General features: G+C 38.1%; 1 pseudogene; it reads right to left on the bottom strand.

Annotated features, from left to right (window-relative positions):
* Positions 1–558: 558 nt before the first annotated feature.
* On the bottom strand, positions 559–1,857 carry LOC101427973 (ras GTPase-activating protein-binding protein 2 pseudogene; annotated as a pseudogene).
* Between the last annotated feature and the right edge of the window lie 16,081 nt (positions 1,858–17,938).

Consider the following 17,938-nt stretch of genomic DNA (forward strand, 5'->3'; position numbering starts at 1 on the left):
TGCAAAGATTTCCCAATTTATAATATAGGAATTTATAGGAAGGATATATCACCAGTGTAAAGAGGAAGAAATATTAATGAGGAGTTCAGAGAGTACCCTTTAGTTCATTTTGATGAGTGCATAACAAGTTTCTGCTGTTTTGTATTTTGGGGGAGTCAAGAAAAAGACAAGATTCTCCAATTATACTAATTGCACTATTCATGTTTCCAATATTAATAGGCAGAAAGAGTAACACTTAAGCAAAATGTGCAGCAGAGGATTTTTTGGCTCAAATGATCTGAATTCAGTTGGGCATGTCCTTTTAAGTTCATTTTATTGTAGGTGGTTATGATATGATCGTTTCTCATTCCTTAGTTCTCCAATTACAGATTTAAGAATTAATGTGAATCTTGTTGTGAAATTGGGGAAATAATACCCAACTCAATTAAATGATAACCAAAAGATGCTTTTCACATCAAAGAAATTGTCGAAAAGGCATTCCAAAGCCTAAGAAAATTAACAAGAATGCAATCATAATGAATAATGTTCCACTGCCAAAACTTTGCCAACACTGGCACTTCAGAGATGCTGTTCTATAAAGCGAACTTCCATTTGGCAAGTTCCTCTTCCAGAGCTAAATTTCTGTGCCATGCTGCCTCTTGGAGGAGATCTTCTTCCATTGCAGTCATGCAACATTCCACCACCCACTATTCCAAGTGGACCACCAGGACCTTAATCAATGCACCTAATATTCCTGCGAGCATCACCACCACCTCTGGTTTCTCTCTCACAGCACTTGTTTTTTTCTCTTCCACATTTAAACGTACTTCCCCTTGAAGCATAATTATTTTTATTTTTAAATCTTTTTTAATTTTTTTTCACAAAGCCAAAATTTCGAAGCTTTCTCCAACACCCTTGGTGTGGATGTGAAGTTCCACAATGTTTTCAAAACTTACGAAGAATTACTTTAATTCATTTTCATCAATAGCATGTGACAAGTTACCAACAAAAAGTTGATGACTACCTGGATAGCAAATTATTCTATGGTTATCGGATTCATTGTGTTCAGTATCTCCTCTGCCTGGTCTTGGTCCTCTAGAAGGAAAACCAGGTCACTCTCTAGCTTATTGTTCATGCACATGAGGTAGCTGAGACTGAAATTCTGGTTAGCTTCAACTCAGCTTTCATGGTTCTCGGGCAGAGAAACAGGCTCTGCAGGAAAAAGAGAAGTAGACTTCTTTTCTAATTTTTTACAGTCCTTCTCCTCCCTCTGAGGTTTCAGCTTTTCCGTCTTTGTTTCAAATTCTGGCTCAGGTTCCAACTCATGAGAGGATTCTTCCAAAGGCTCTTCTATGCCAATAGTCACAGTGTGAGCTTCATAGTAACCTCTGTTGGCATTTTCTTACACAGGTTCAGGTGGTTGGCTTACTTCTTGTTCTTCTACTTCATCTTCTGATTCATCATCAAGTTCTGGTTCAGAATCACCAAACACTTTATCTTCATAACAAAACATATCCTTGTGAACATAAAACTTATTTGGGACAGATCCTTCAGGAGCCAGAACAAAGGTTTGCGTGAACTCCACTCTGGCTGTCCACTGTTAGATAGCAAACCCATGACCTGGACAACTACTCCTTCACATGAGGTTGCATGAGCATCCACACAACAACTTTTAGTATGACATTCACTGAAGTTCACAGGTAATACTTCGTGGCGTATAAACTGCTTCTTGTACTCTCCACTAGCATCTACTCCGCCACAGACTCAGGAGGAATTCCTGCTATAAAATCTGTGTAAACATGCTTTATTCAGCAAAGTATAATATTGCTTCACAAACATCTGTCCTACAAGCAGCAGACTGGGATTCTCCATAACCATTTCTTTACTGCACAAAGTCAAATGCTCCAACTAACAGCACTAGTGGGTATGTTGCATGGAAGTCCTGTAGAAAGTCGCTGAAATGAGGCTGTGATAGAGCCTTCTCATTTTGCTCCCTCCTTTCTCCAATAAATCTCAAGCCTCGGAAGACTGAGAGTCATAATTCATTTCCTTCATATCCTTTTCAGGCAACAGGTGCTGTGGTAAACAACAAGGAACATGGACCAAGAGTCAGTGTAGTAGTCATCATGCTCACCTTTGCAATCGTGGAAGCACAGAGATGGTTCCTGTCTTTGCCTGGGTCCCTGAGTGGGGATGATATAGATTAGCGTTCTCTCCCCTGATCACCCATGATGAACAAGTAGCATGAGTGAGAAATAAGTCTTTGTTGTTTTAATCCAACAATGTTCTGGAGCAATTTATTATTGCATCAAATGCTTATCCTATCCTGATTGATGAAAGGATCAAATTAAATAAAATACATTATTTCTTCCAAAATTTTAAATCCCATATAAATGTAAGCTCTCATTTTCCCAATAGATATGTCATGCAACAGATAGACTGTGTGTTAATTTGGTTCATTGTTAGTAGTTGAATTGCTGAGTTCAGCCTTGACATTTGTGCTTTATCGATACACAAATGATTTGCTAGTAAATTTAGTGACGAACAGAGGATTCCAGAGACTGCCTTCGTAGCTTCCTTTGAAAGTGAGGACAGCTTATCACAGAAGATCAGAGTCAGAACTTGGGGGACAATAGATAAGTACTAGGATAATGGATCACCCTGATTTTCTGTGCCAGGGGTCCATCCAGATTCATTAGTGGAGCAAAACCTTGCCAACAGCTTTGATGGCCACAATGGGAACCCAAGGCAGTTTGGGCCTCATGTACCTTTGTGTGCCAGCTCATTGCCTTTAAGGTTTTTGCTTGGTTACCCATTGAGACCATGGAGTCTTGATTAGGAAAAGAGAGAGTATAAAGTAAAAAGTACTTTCAGTGAATGGCAGGGCTACAGTTTTAAACTATATTTAAATAAAGTCACTGGTAAAAATCTATTTGGAGACTTAGAATAGGTGAAGGATGAGTCATTTAATATAATGATTGATATATCTAATTGCACAAAACAACACACCTAAAACACTTGTCAAAACAATAAAAGACCATAAGATGATTTTCCAGTATGTGTATCTGAAAGCAAGTTTTTTTCCTTTCTGCTCCCTTCATTATATTTCTTTCTGTGTAATTAAACTCAATCCTTCTGCTCCATTAACCTTCAAAGGAGCTATGTAACAGGTGCTTGGCTTAGGTAAAATTCGGATCCTACAAAGATGCATTAAGTAATTAACAAACTTATAAATTATGTTAGCAATTTATCAATACATTAAACATTTAAGAAGGGCAGCTAGTAATTAGTGGTGTTAAAAGTTCTGTGTATAAGGAAAATGACAGTTGTGACTGTTACTGCCACTTTGAAAAATAAGCAATATATTTTCTCATCTGATTTTACAAAGTGAACTTCTAATATAATTAGAACAATTGCTTTGGCACAATTTATAATGTTTTACTAGCATTATTTAATAGTACAGACTATGGGCGTTCTTATATTATAATATTAAGTTGCATATAAATATTAAGCATTTTTTTCTAAAAATGGCCAAGGAATATGCTAATCTATAAATGTTTTAAAATCTAAAACAACTCATGTGGGTAAAACAAGAAAGTCAAGTAAATTCTTCAAGTTCTGGTTGGAAGAACAGTGCCTATTTTTCCTTTATTTTTCTCTTTTAATTCTATTTTTTTAAAAACCATACTCTACTTTATTTGCAACAAAAGCCATCTGGTTTTGCTTTTTTTTTTTTCTCCAATGGAGCTTAGCTGAGCACATGTGATGTAGGATGCCCTATTTGAGGGCTTTTTTTCAAGAAGGTATTCTGATCTTTCAGGCTTAACAAGCAGCTTTTAAAAGCTTGAGAAAGCAAATAACAACTCTCCTGCACTGGGGAAACTCGGGAGTCTGAAGAGATTAGCAGTCATCACCTCAGAGGCATTTGCCCAAACTGACGTGAAATGCAGAATCTACAAAAATATACCTATTGGATTGAATTTGAGATAACCTATGCAGGAGATGCTGGGCTAATAAAAGGTGTGGGATAAAATATTTACATATTTTAATATGCCTAGTGTTTTATTTTTATTTCAATGACACCTGGAAGGTATCTGTTCAAACATGACCATCTCCTGGGAAAATTTATTTTAAATAAAGTACCATGAGTGTATAAGTATCAACATAGACACACACACACATATACTCAGGATGGCTGGTGTAATTTCCTTTTTTCTAGTGAGGTTTAAATTCCTAAATCTTTCTGATTCAACAAGCTGACAGTTTTTGACTCCAAACATCCAGTTGACTGCTCTTCCTGAAACATCCTTTGAGCTTCTTTAATCTTTAAGCATTTTGAGTTTTGCTTACCTAGGCATGCTGGTTTTCCCTTGCTCCATTTTGCTGAAAGAAAAATTGGGGTATGGCCAACCCTGATGATTCAGGGGACTTAAGGAGAGATGTTCTCCCCAAAATAGTCATCATACTGCTGGGAAACTACCAGTGGTTCATTTCAGTATATGTATAAATTGCTATTGTCTTGCTTGCCAAATTTCAAAATCAACTGTATTTGAGATGGAAGAGCATCTACATCAGGTCCACAGAAACTTAGTTTAACTAAGATAGGGAAGTGAGGCCATTAAAATGTCAAGAATATAAGTAAACTATGAAGAAGGAATTACAATTGTGTACTGAAGAGTTGAAGTACTTGAACTACAGAGTTTTCAATTATTGACAAGTTTTCTCATCACAGCTCAATGGGGGATTTTACTTGCCAATTTGCTGATAGCCCTCTGCCCCCCAAAAGCTATTTCCCTACTCCAATAGTGAGTATTGTCAGCTTTAAACTGTGAACTATCAACATGAATAATATGACTTGTTATAGATTCACTAAATCATGGGGGGGGTGAGAATCCATTCTTTAGCCATCAAATTACAAACACAACTCAAAACCATCACAAATATTATTTTGGACATGCTGCATTTTTATTGGCTGTGACATAGTAGAGGTAGCAACATGTCAGTTTAAATGCATTATTTGATTAATAAGTAAGTCTCTGCTTGTATAAGACAACACGCAGGTTACTGTATGCTACATTATATAGACAAATACAAATCCTCAGAAACACTCTAGGTGTTGGGTAAAATTTACCAAGACTTTCACAGCTATTATTGATTCAATAATAATATTTCTCAAACTCCTGATCGAAATTTATATCTATTTCTTGAAAGGAGAGTCAAGAAATAAACTTAAACAAGAAGATAAGAAAATCTGTGAAGTAATCTACAAAACTTAAATGCCATTTAAAGACTCAAAAAGTATCTTTGATCATATTTGAATTCATGCACAAATCAAATACAGTCATTGTGTTTCATTTATATTGATGGATGACCACTGTTGCATTGTAGATATTATGTATTCACTTAATCTCTGAGCCTTCTTTTCCTCATCTGTGAAGTAGAGAAAATAATAATCTATGCTCCAAAGAATTACTGTAAAGACTAACTGCAGTAATGCCTGCAAAGCAGTAGTCTTGGTCATAATAGTTTCTTTAAAAAGTAAAATTTAGATCATGCCTCTTCCATGATTGCCCAATTGCACTGAGAATAAAATTCAAACACTTCACTATGGCCTATGAGGCCCTAAACATCTGGAACTTGCCTACATTTTTGTCCTCACCTCAACCACCTTCCCCTTTGCTTATTATGTATCAGATACACACGTAGTCTCCTGGTACTTGAACATGCCAAAGAAATTCTCACTTCAGGGCCTTTGCATTTCTTGATTCCTCTTCTAATAAAATGCATCCCCTGGACCTTCAAAAGCGGCTCCTTTCATTATTCCAGTTTCAGCTCAGTGATCCCCCTCCAAAAGGCCTTTCCTGACTAGCAGATCTAAAGGGGTCCTATCCCCACATCCTGCCTTATCATTACTCTCTGCCACATTAACATGGTTTATATACTTCTGAGAACTTAGCCATTGTTACAAGGTAATTTTCAGAAAAAGGTCAAAGCATGACTCTCATGTAGCTACAAAAATGAGCACATTGAAATTTTATTCTACTCCTTAATTAATGAGGGACCCAGGCAGATGTTATAATCATTTCAAAGGACAGGCTATAGATCAGACAAATTTGTAGATCAGGAATATTGAAATGAGTGTGCAAATGTAGAGGAATTTTTTTTCCAGAGGAAAGGGAAAGGAGAGGGAGGTTAACTGCACTTCTACCAGACAGGACATAATTTGCATGTGAGTAAGAATTAATTTGCATTGCTATCTGTTGCTTACAATTTACAGAGTGTACAATTGCTTTAAGACAATGGAAGAGTAGAACCAGGTAAACTGGAAGGTGACCCTATAGGCAGTACATAGTTTCCCATGAAATCACACAATTTTTTTATACCACATATGAATTCACACACTGATTTACTTTTTCATTTTCTTTTTAACCCATTCACTCACCCACCCAGTTGTGCCCCCAGTGCAAGAGGGAAGGGATTTTGATTTCTATTCTAATGAATTCCAAGTCATTTGAACTGGTAAGCTGTGCCTGATATGTAGTAGACATACCATAAATATTGTTGACAAAAAAAGGAAAATATTTAATAAAAATATTTAATAAAAAATTTAATAGTTTTCGCTGTTTGGTAGATATTGTTCTCACTTTTCTTTAAGTTTGCACAATCTTGTTCATAGTTTTAATATTTCCTTTTCCCCTGCTAATTTCAACATCCTTTTGTAGCTGGATTTTCTCTAGGTTCCTGGTTAAGGTGCAAGAAATGAATTTCAAGAGCAAGTGGGTAAGTTAGGCCAGTAATTTATTAAGGAATGGTGAGAAAAGAAATGGGAGTAAATAACAGATCCTGGGACCCAGGTAGAAAGGAAGGGGCTGAAGAGTGATAAAGGGGGCCAATTTATAGACTACAATTCCCTGTTATAGATTATAAATCCCCAGGTTTACTTGCATATTAATCCAGGTGGGTGGCAAAGAAGGCCAGAACAGGGGTCAAAAGGCAAGAGAGTGAAAAAGGCAAGAACAGGGCCAGCTCAGCCTTTGTGCTTGCTTTTTAATCCATTAATTATTCTACCCTTTTGCTAATGACAGGGGAGGAGTCTCAGCTGTTTGCTGTTTTGATTGATTACCTCACTTGTCAATCCCCCTGGGAGGGCCCAATGATAAGGTACCTGGAGAATATCCAGGGTTTCTCCTGGCTTCTGGAGGAAATCTCATTCTGAATGGGAGAAATCTCACAGGTTCTTCCAGCAGCCATCTTTGGGGTACCAGTGTCCAAGTGGGCTTTCCTGCCAGATTCCAGGTCCATCTATTGATTCCCTAACTAGTCTGCTTCATTTTGAAGCACAAAAATTTAGACCTGGAAGGAAACTCATTAAACATTAAATTCAAATCCTTCATGTTATACATAATAAAAGTGGGATCTAGAGTGATTTGTCAAATGTTGTTGGCAGAGCCAAGGCTGGACCTTCATATTCAGCTCAAGATTCTTTCCCCAAACCAGAGTTTCTTAAATTTGAGCAATGTAGAGATTCCTTTAATATGAAAACAAAGTCTGAGAACTCAGAGAAGCATGGACTTTGACTTAAAAGTATACTGAAATGTCTTTAAATTGTGCATTATCTCCCCAAAAGACAAACTTTGTCTTTATAACTGATAAAATATTATTTTAGATAGTCATCAAAATGAAAAACTTGAGTTGAAAGGAAAGAAAAAACCCTTTCTAAAATCCTTGAGAATGCATCCATGGATTTCAGTTTTTACTGCACCAAATTATGACCCTTCAGCAATCTGACATGATGATACCCTTATGCCTTTCTTTACTATTGCCTTCAAAGTAATTTTAACTTCATAAATATCTATATTACTTAGCTACTAAAAGTAAGGTCCTATGTGACAATACCTATAAAAATGAAGATATAATCACTGTCTCAAGGAATTTTTAGTATAATGAAAGAACAAAGAGAAATTTTAACACCAAGCAAAATATGTAAGTGACCATAAAAGGTAAAAATTAATTGCTATAAAGCTTTAAAAAATTTGAAGGAAGACTTCCCATCAGAAAAAAACATGATTTCCCTTATCCATTCCTCAGTGCTTCACTGGATAGATATTTCTTGAGCACATACATGGAACAGATGCAGTTTTAAGAGCTGAGGTTTCAGCCCTGAACCCTGCCCCCAATGACGATATAAGTCCTGACACTACAGGTAGAACCTACACTACAGTCACCTGACATTCCTCCTGCTCTCCTGCTAAGACCATACCATCGTGCCCCCATCCCCAATCTTTCCACAGGCTTCCTACCTGTCATCCCTCATATTTGCCAACACTCTAGGCAAATTAGCCATCATAATCCTCCTCCACATTTGCCCATTTCCTGCATACCTATGAGGCATGCTGGTGATTATCCTCTCAGTCTGGACTTGTGCAAGCCATCTAACATGGGGCTGTGCCACCCCTTAGTGCTCCATTGAGCTGGCCTCATCTTACACTCAGTATACATCTCTCACATATAAGGTGCCTTTTGACATGATCACATTTTTACACTCCAGTAACCTTACAGGGTGGAAACTCTTTTGACCCCCATTTTTAGACAAAGAAACTGAATCTTCAAGAGATTGAGAAACTTCCCCAAAGTCATACAATTCATAAAGGATGGACCCAAGATTTGAACACATCCTGGATGTTCTGGAGGCTAAATTCTTCCAGCTGTGTTACTGTCTCTCCTATCATCAGCTTCCTCTGAAGACACCCTCTAGCTCCTATTCTGCCCCCACCCCACCTCTGTGGTTCTTGCTTCCACCTTCTGCTTCTCTTTTCTTTGTCTGCCTTCTTTCTCTTTTCAGTTATATCTTTTCTACCTCCAAATCTGCTCAGTTGTCTCTGTCTCGAAGGGGAAAATGTTGAGTTAAACAAAAAAACAAGTATTTGTTGGGTGCACCTTTCAGTAAGGCACTGACCCATGCTAAATACCAGCCTTCTCTTCTGCATGCCAACTTGCAGAAAAGTGGCCAATTGCTCCTTTTTAATAAATCACCTCTCCTTGCTTTCCCAGTCCCTGAATGTTGCTTACTTCCCTGTCACTCTGCTTGAATGATGACTCGCCATTCCCTACAATGTCCACACTGTCAAATGGAATGCCCTTTTCTCAACTAAGTTCTCTATGACCTCTGTATTCTGATACTGTGTACCTACAGAGTCATTTGGAATTTTTCAGCATACGTTGAATCTCTAGATAGAGCAGTGATTCTTGACTGGGGCGAGGGGGGCTAGCAATTTGTTTCCCAGGGGACATTTGTCTGAAGTCATTTTTGAAGATTTATTTATTTATTTATTTAATTCCCCTCCCCTCCCCCAGTTGTCTGTTTTCTGTCTTTTTGCTGTGTCTTGTTTCTTTGTCCGCTTCTGTTCTCAGCCCTACGGGAAGTGTGGGCGGCGCCATTCCTGGGCAGGCTGCTCCCTCCTTCGCGCTGGGCGGCTCTCCTTATGGGTGCACTCCTTGCGCGTGGGGCTCCCCTACGCGGGGGACACCCCTGTGTAGCACGGCACTCCTTGCGCGCATCAGCACTGTGCATGGGCCAGCTCCACACGGGTCAAGGAGGCCCGGGGCTTGAACCGCGGACCTCCCATGTGGTAGACGGATGCCCTAACCACTGGGCCAAAGTCCGTTTCCCTGAAGTCATTTTTGAGTGACACCATGGGTTGGGGGTGTTACTGGCATCAAGTAGGTAGAGGCCAGGGATGCTGCTAAACATCCTCCAATGCGCAGGAGAGCACCTGCCCCCACCCCTACTCACACAACAAAGAACTATTTGGCCCCAAATGTTAATAGTGCCGAGGTTGAGAAAGTCTTGGAGCAAAAGGGGAAGAGAATTCTTGAAGTTTTCTGTGGGTCAAATGCCAGGTCGACCCACTTGGTTTAAACTGCCATAATTGGATTGTGGACATTCTTATTCCACCTCTACTTTTCACTTTTGACATCTGGCACAAAACTGAGTGTTTGCCAAAATGGTAAAAGGCAGCAGAGAGCACATCATGACCAGGCTCTCGGTGTGTGTCAGATACATCAGGTGCTAACTATGGGTTACAAATTCCTAAGTGGTTTGTGGTCTGGATGCCTTTCAAAGCCTATCTGAGTGCCTTGAAATTCAGGTCGCAGCAGTGTTCCTATTAGCAGTGCTCAAAATCTGCTTTCATGAAACTAATGCCAGGGATTTTCCCACAGAGAGCTTTGTTCTCCCTGTTTCTCCTAATTTCTGACAAATTTGGAAGAAAAGACTTTCAGTTTTCTAGTCACTACAGTTCAGGCATAGAGGAGGCTTCTAAGGGGTGGCTGCTGAGTTATTAAAAACCTGATTTTATCATATTTTGAATACCTGAAAAATACTCAGTAAAGTACAAGAAAATTAAGCTTAATCCCTGATACAATCATTGCAAATGCTCAATGCAGTTGAAAGTCTTGAACACATTTTTTTGAATGAGTTACACAATTTTCATTAGATTTCAAAGACTAGTACCATCAGTTTTCCACCTTTGAACACCATGGATTGGTATTCCAGGATGTCTTCATTCAGACCACAGCCTAGTTCCACTCTCCTCTCAAGGTTTATTTCTCCTCTCTCCTGTCTATAAACTCTTGCTTTAGTCAAGTCGGTATAATTGAAATTTTAAAATACTCAACCTGCTCCCACTAGTCTCTAAGAAGTACAAAATGTATAATATAAAAGTCTCTGTATGCAATGAAATTCAATAGTTGTTAAATTTTATTAATACTGTTTACAATGAGAAAATCCTTGGCACACAATGGAACAAAATTGAGAAACGAAATCAAGCCTCTATTTTCAAAGAAAAAACTATATATATTTATATATATATAAAATAGGCTCCTATCCAGGGATTTAATGCTAGAACACATGCAGTTTTGCCTTATACAAAGTAAAACAAGCTTATAAAAATGTAAAATACATTACCAACACTTTCTCTATCACACCATGGCTTTTCAACAAGTCCTATTGTACACAGAACATGTAACAATCTCCATTTTTATTACCACTTCACCAACAATTAAAATCAAATCTGTAAAGCTGATTTACCAGTGATCGTATTTAATCTGAAGATTCTTCAGCAAAATACCATTCTTTCGCAAATGTCCTAAGAACATCCTTCTTTTTTGTCCTGTGTTGTGAAAGCTCCCTATCTCTGGATGCCTTATTCTACTAAAATCCTATTGTTCTACCAAGTTAAGCATTTCATATTTCCCCATTGCTACTATTTTCTTTTTTTTTTTTCATTTGAAATCCTCTCCATTGCTTGAAGATTATTCCATCCCATCTCTGCCCAGGCAGTATACAGCAGGGGTTAAGAATATTTTATTTGGGGAATCAGAGAGTTCTGGATCTTAGTCCATACTCTGATACTTATTAGTTATGAGTTGGGACTTGAGCCCTCTAAACCACAGGTAAGACGGTAGCTTCTTTTATTTTTTATGATTTTTTAAAAATTTATTTTTCTCCCCTTCCCACCCACCCCCAGCCCCTGCCCCTGCCCCTGTCTGCTCTCTGTGTCCATTCGCTGTGTGTTCTTCTGTGTCCACCTGCATTCTTGTCAGCAGCACTGGGAATCTGTGTCTCTTTTTCTTACATCATCTTGCTGTGTCAGCTCTCTGTGTGTGCGGTGCCATTCCTGGGCAGGCTGTGCTTTTTTTCACCCAGGGCAGCTCTCCTTGAGGGGTACATTCCTTGTGTGTGGGGCTTCCCTATGCAGGGGACACCCCTGCATGACATGGCACTCCTTGTGAGCATCAGCACTGTGCATGGGCCAGCTCACCACATGGGCCAGGAGGCCCTGGGTTTGAACCCTGGACCTCCTATGTAGTAGGCAGACACTCTATCAGTTGAGCCAAATCCACTTCCCTGGTTGCTTCTTATTTTAAGAATTGTATCAATATTCAAGACTGAGAGGAAATGGAAGGACCAAAAATGAAGATCTTCGAGGATATTTTGGTAGGAAAAGATAGTGTCTCCAGGGACTTGTGCTTGTATCCGAAAGACACCCTTAGATGAAAGAAGGGCTTGGATTTGGTTTATTTTATTTCTGCTATCTTTTTTAAAGGAAACTAAGGGACAAGAAGGTTGTAGTGATGCTCAGTGGGTCACCCTTTATTCTCTGCCATGGGAGGTATCCCTCAGCAATTGGAAGATACACCAATGCAGAGGACTTGATATGGCACCTTTATTCATTTGTTCAGTTTCAGTATATTGTCACATATTTAAACTTTCAAATACCTGGTTAGGCCTATTCATGTGTTATATCATATAATTATAACTAAATGAAACCTCATGCAAAAGACAATTTCACCAACAGTTAGAATAATCAACTCTGCAAAGATGATTCCTGAAAAGAAATTGATTCCTACAAAGAATTTGAAGATACTACTACTAATAAAAGAAACACAAACTATAAGACAAGGCCAATATCCCACTAATTCTTAGACTACAATGATTCTTAGAGTATAATCAAAACAGATCAGATAATAAATCAGGCAAAAATAGTTTAATTGTCAGACTTAATGATGAATTTCACCAAAAATATATATGGATCTGGAGATACTAGGGTGAAGCCATCATGATTAGCCGGAAAAATATTCAGAATTCAAAACATAAACACTAAATATCTAGAAAAGGGGAAAAACCCTCTAAAACATTTTAGAAATATTTATATCTGTGGGATTCTTAGTCCATTGCTTTAAGTTTTCTATTAAATATATTGATAAATAGAAATTTCAATTTAAGTTTTCTTACCAAGTAAGGAAAGACAAGGAAAATTCATTGTAGGAACACTTGTGCTTTTTCACACCAAAGTTGGCTGAGATGATATACAGAAAAGAACATGGTAACTAAATGCATTTTTCTGTCAGCAAATACTATTGGGAGATTCATGGGGAAAACATTGCTGCAGATTTGGAGAAGATAGTATTTGAATAAATTATCCAGTGTGGGAGAATTGCTATAGAGTTGGATGACAGTGAAAATATTTTTAACGTGTTTCAGTTGAAGGCACCTTTTAGATTCTGTTTCAGTAATGACTCTACTAATAACTGAATCTTTGCGAACCACTAAAGGAAGAATGTACCAGAAATGATATATTCTCCTCATAGCATAGTATTATTTGATCTATTCTCAGGGGAAGCTGTGTTTTAATTTGCTAACAAGTTAGCTCAAAATCACAATGGCTTAATATATCAAGTTTATTTCTGGCTCAAACTAGGTTTTCCATGGATCTAATGGCTTTCCAAAGCAGTTACCTTCCAAGCAATGACCTAGAGTTCCAGTATGCTTCCACTTTTGTGCTCTATCATCTCAGCAAAAGACTTTCAGGTTGCTGCAAACCTAAAAGAAAGGCCTGAAGTGTTTATGTAGGAACTTTTTAATTACTTGGACAAAAATGATCTAGTCGATTCCTCTCACCTTCCATTGGCCAGAATTGATCAATGGCCACAATTAATAGCAATTAGCAACAATGCAATAGAAAATAGTATCCTGTGTGCCCAGGAAATAGAGGGGAACTGGGTGCTAATGACCACACCAAATATTACTGTTTTCTACATTTAATAAACACAGTATTTTAAGAAGAAATGTATAAGGGTTAACATTATGGAGTAGTTTCTTTGGATTGTTTCAAAAAAAGATTCTAGGACAAGATTATGGAGATGGAATCACGTATGAAATTCATTTACTCCATTTTTCACAAAAAGGTTGATGCCTAAATATCATCAATGAGGTTAATTATAAAATACAAGGACTCTTCCACACGGCAGAATCTTCAGAATACTTATATGAGATATAGAGTGGCTAGAAGAATCATTTGTATTTCATAGAAGTTCACTGGTAATTTAATGGCAATATATAAGACAGTTATGGAATTTAAATATGAATTGTGCATTTTTTGTCTTTATTTTTTTAATATTACATTAAAAAAATAGGAGATCCTCATATACTCGCCACCTCCCTCCCCCTCACCTCACTCCTCCCCCCATAGCAACAATCTCCTCCATCATCATGAGACATTCATTGCATTTGGTGAATACATCACTGAGCACCGCTGTACCTCATGTCAATGGTCCACATCATAGCCCACACTCTCCCACAGTCCACCCAGTGGGCCATGGGAGGACATACAATGTCCGGTAATGTCCCTGCAGCACTACCCAGGACAATTCCAAGTCCTGAAAATGCCCCCACATCTCATCTCTTCCTCCCACTTGCTACCCCAGCAGCCACCATGGCCACTTTCTCCACACCAATGCCACATTTTCTTCAATTACTAATCACAGTAGTTCATGAATAGAATATCAGTAAGTCCACTCTAATCCATACTCTATTCCTCCATCCTGTGGACCTTGCAATGGTTGTGTCCACTCCACATCTATATCAAGAGGGGGCTTAGATTCCACATGGATGCTGGATGCAATCCTCCTGCTTTCAGTTGTAAGCACTCTTGGCTCCCTGGTGTGGTGGTTGACCTTCTTCACCTCCATGTTAGATGAGTGGGGTACATCCAATAAACCAGAGTGTAGGAGCTGAAGTCTGTTGAGGCTCAGGGCCTGGCTATCACGTGGTCAGTCCAGAGATTTGGGTCCCCTGGGTATACTTTAGACCCCAGCACCAACTACAGTTCCGGTAAAAGTAACAGGAGAGGCTTGTGAACAAAGATCACATCTGAGTCCAGCTCCATCACACAGAAACACAAACTCCAAGGTAGGGCCAACTGACATGGCACTGAACTCCATCTGCCATGACCATAGAACCTGTGGGTCTCTGTAGCCCTCAGAAGAACTACTACCAGGGGTTGTATCTACTTTATCTGTCTCTGGGACTCTGCTCAGGTGTGCATAAGGGCAACCCCTCTGATAACCTCCTGGCTCTTTTTGAAGACTCATAGCCATATAAACTCATTTGTCCTTTCCATTTCTCCCTTTGATTCAGGTCAAAAATCATTTTTAACTTCTGGTATTATATGTAGATTGAGATATTCTGCTGGTCCGAGTTGACACTTTTATTCAAGGTCAGCATTTTTATGAAAAGGAAATGTTTCCAGATTTACAGATCATTTTCATCATGACAAATAGCAGTTAGTTTTGGTTTTAAAAACCCCAGAATTCTGCCCTTAAAGGTAAATTTCAAGTATGATTTATGAATAAAAAATGGGACCTTTTGTAAAAAATATGCTGTGGGGAGTGCATTTTGAAAATAAATGTATACAAACACTTTACTCCTAACTATTTACATAATCATTTTAGAACTTCTTAATGCCCATATAAAAAGTGGTAGTGGTATAACCATACCATATCTCAGGTTAGAGAAGTCCACTGAAGCAAGTGGGGTGCCAAGATGGAACCCAGAAGAAAAGTTATTAGAAGCAAGAATCTAGTAGACAATAGTCATGATCATGACAAAAAACATTTGTTAATTCAAGCACTCAAAAAGGATTTATATTGAATATCAACTTAAGAAATTTCTTTAAGTACTGGAAAAACAAATATAAGCTACTATAGATACAGTAATAATACCACTAATATTCTTGATCATATATTATGTGCTTAGCAATTTTATGTGTATGAACTCATTAAATGCTTGGGATCCAGTGGCTAAATATGTGGTTTTTGTCCACAAATTATTGTCTTATGGTTCGAAAATGTCTGCTTCAATTCCTGCATCATACCTTGATTGCACCTGCAAAGGCCCTATTTCCAAATAAGATCATATTCATAGATACTGGGAGTAGGACCTGAAATGTGGGGGAGCACAATTTTACCCACTACAGAGAGTAAAAGCATAAAGTCAAGGATGACTCCCAGTTGTTTGGCCTGAGTTACTTCAAGAAAGTTTTCTGAGCCTGAAAACACTAGGAGATAAGCACATTGAGGAATGAAGAGTTCTGTTGAGGGTACGTTAAGTGTAAGATATCTAATAGAGTAGAGGGGAGTGGGATCAAGATGTTAAGTAGGCAGTTTTATTTATTTAAGACTGAAGTTAAGGGGAGAGATTGGTACTAGAGATATACTTTGGGGAATTCTCATCAAATTGATGATATTAAAATACATTGTATTGGGAAGCAGATTTGGCTCAAGCAGTTCCTGGGCTTGGTTCCCACTGCCTCCTAAAAAGAAGATGAGCAGACACAGAAAGCACACAGAGCTCAGACAGCAGAAAGTTAAGGTATACAGAAGATATGTATAAGCAAGACATAAGTTATAGCAATGTTTAGAAGTCTGGATGATAAGTAAGTACTAAGAAAGGTGACTAACAAAATACAAAAAATGATAGAGAACAAAAGAAATAGTATTTAGAGGCCCAGTAGAGCACAAATCAGCTATCATATTTATTAATGATTGTTGATAGATTGAATACTGTGAGGCCTGAGAAGAAACCACTGAATTTGGGAAAACAAGGGGTGTATTGAAGTTGATATATGCTATTTTGGTGGGGTGATGAAAGCCTGCTTGGAGTCGGTTCAAGAAATAAAGGGAAGAAATGAAGTTAAGATAGCAGATCCTTGGAGTTTTGCAGTAAAAGTAATAGAAATATGTAGTATCTGCCATAAGAGGTGGAGTCAAGTTAGTTTTCTATGAAGGTGTGATATATTAGCACACTTTTATATAACATTGGGTATGACTCAGCAGAGAGGTAAAAAATGGTGATGCAGGTGAAAAGGGGACAACAGCAAGAGTATATGGGATTAAGTACATGGGTAAAGGAATTTACCTTAGACCTTAGAACAGAAAGGAAGGCATAATATATACAGGTAGGTTAATAGATGAGGCAGTGGGAGCATACTGGCATTCTCTTCTGGTTGCTTTTATTTTTCTCGATGATATAACAAAAAAAATTTATACCACCTGAATTTGAAATTGGGAAGAAAAGATGTTGAGGTCCAGGAGAGAAGAAAAAATATGAAATATCTCTTAGGAAAGTGGGGAAGTAATTGAAGGAATTTAGTTAGCACTAGGAGCCGGTGAGAACATTTATCTTGGCTGTGTATTTTATGCAGTCACATTCAACGACTCCACTGTGGAGTAAATGAACAGTTAGATTTGACTAGAATTAGACAAATAGGATAGAAAAAGTGAGAAAACAGAATTGAGGTGCTGAACAAGGATTAGAAGAATAGACAATATAATCTAAGCTGTATAGAGAGAAAAGTGAAGAAATAGGGCTCATGAATGAAAATGTCGTAGGATTTAACAAGATGTAGATTAGTAGATTGAAAAGTATTTTATTATTGGATTAGATTATGAAGTCAGTTTAGTGGGACCAGTTGGCTGTGCATTTTGTCTAGCAGGCTAACCCTTCATGGATTTCAGCTCTGTCAGTAGTAGTATAACTTTGGAAGTGCCAGAGTTATGCGACTAAGTGTGTGCTAATAGGCTGCATTACAAAGATGAGAACAGTTTATCGATTTCAGGGTGACATCTTTTCTTCCTTTTGCTCTTCTTACTTTTATCACATATGTTAACTTTAATTCCTTATATTAAATTTTCTGTTTGCCGTATCTAATGGTTTTCATTTTTCCTATTTAGATCCTGATGTATACTTTGAACCAGTGGGGGTTTTCCAGAAAAAGAGAACAACAAAAAAACCCTCCCAGAATTAGTTATCTGACCTAACTGGACTTGAACAAAATGATGAACTCATAAATGGTGAAAAATAAGATACTGAAAACACATAGCATGCTTTTTTTCCAGAGTTACTTAATGTATTATTTGTTGACACCTGGGAAAGAGTGCCTATAGAAGATAGGGCTTTGGGAGACCACTTGGGCTCTAAACTGGACCATAAAGGTGGTAATGATGGCATAAAGAGGTGGGATAGTTTGGCTCATTCTGACTACATCAGAAAGTTTATAGGTAATCCAAGCAGAACTAACAACAGCCCAGAATCTTCAGGAATGAAAGTTTGGGTCAC

Source organism: Dasypus novemcinctus, chromosome 3, assembly GCF_030445035.2.
Source record: "Dasypus novemcinctus isolate mDasNov1 chromosome 3, mDasNov1.1.hap2, whole genome shotgun sequence".
NCBI classification, from domain to species: domain Eukaryota; kingdom Metazoa; phylum Chordata; class Mammalia; order Cingulata; family Dasypodidae; genus Dasypus; species Dasypus novemcinctus.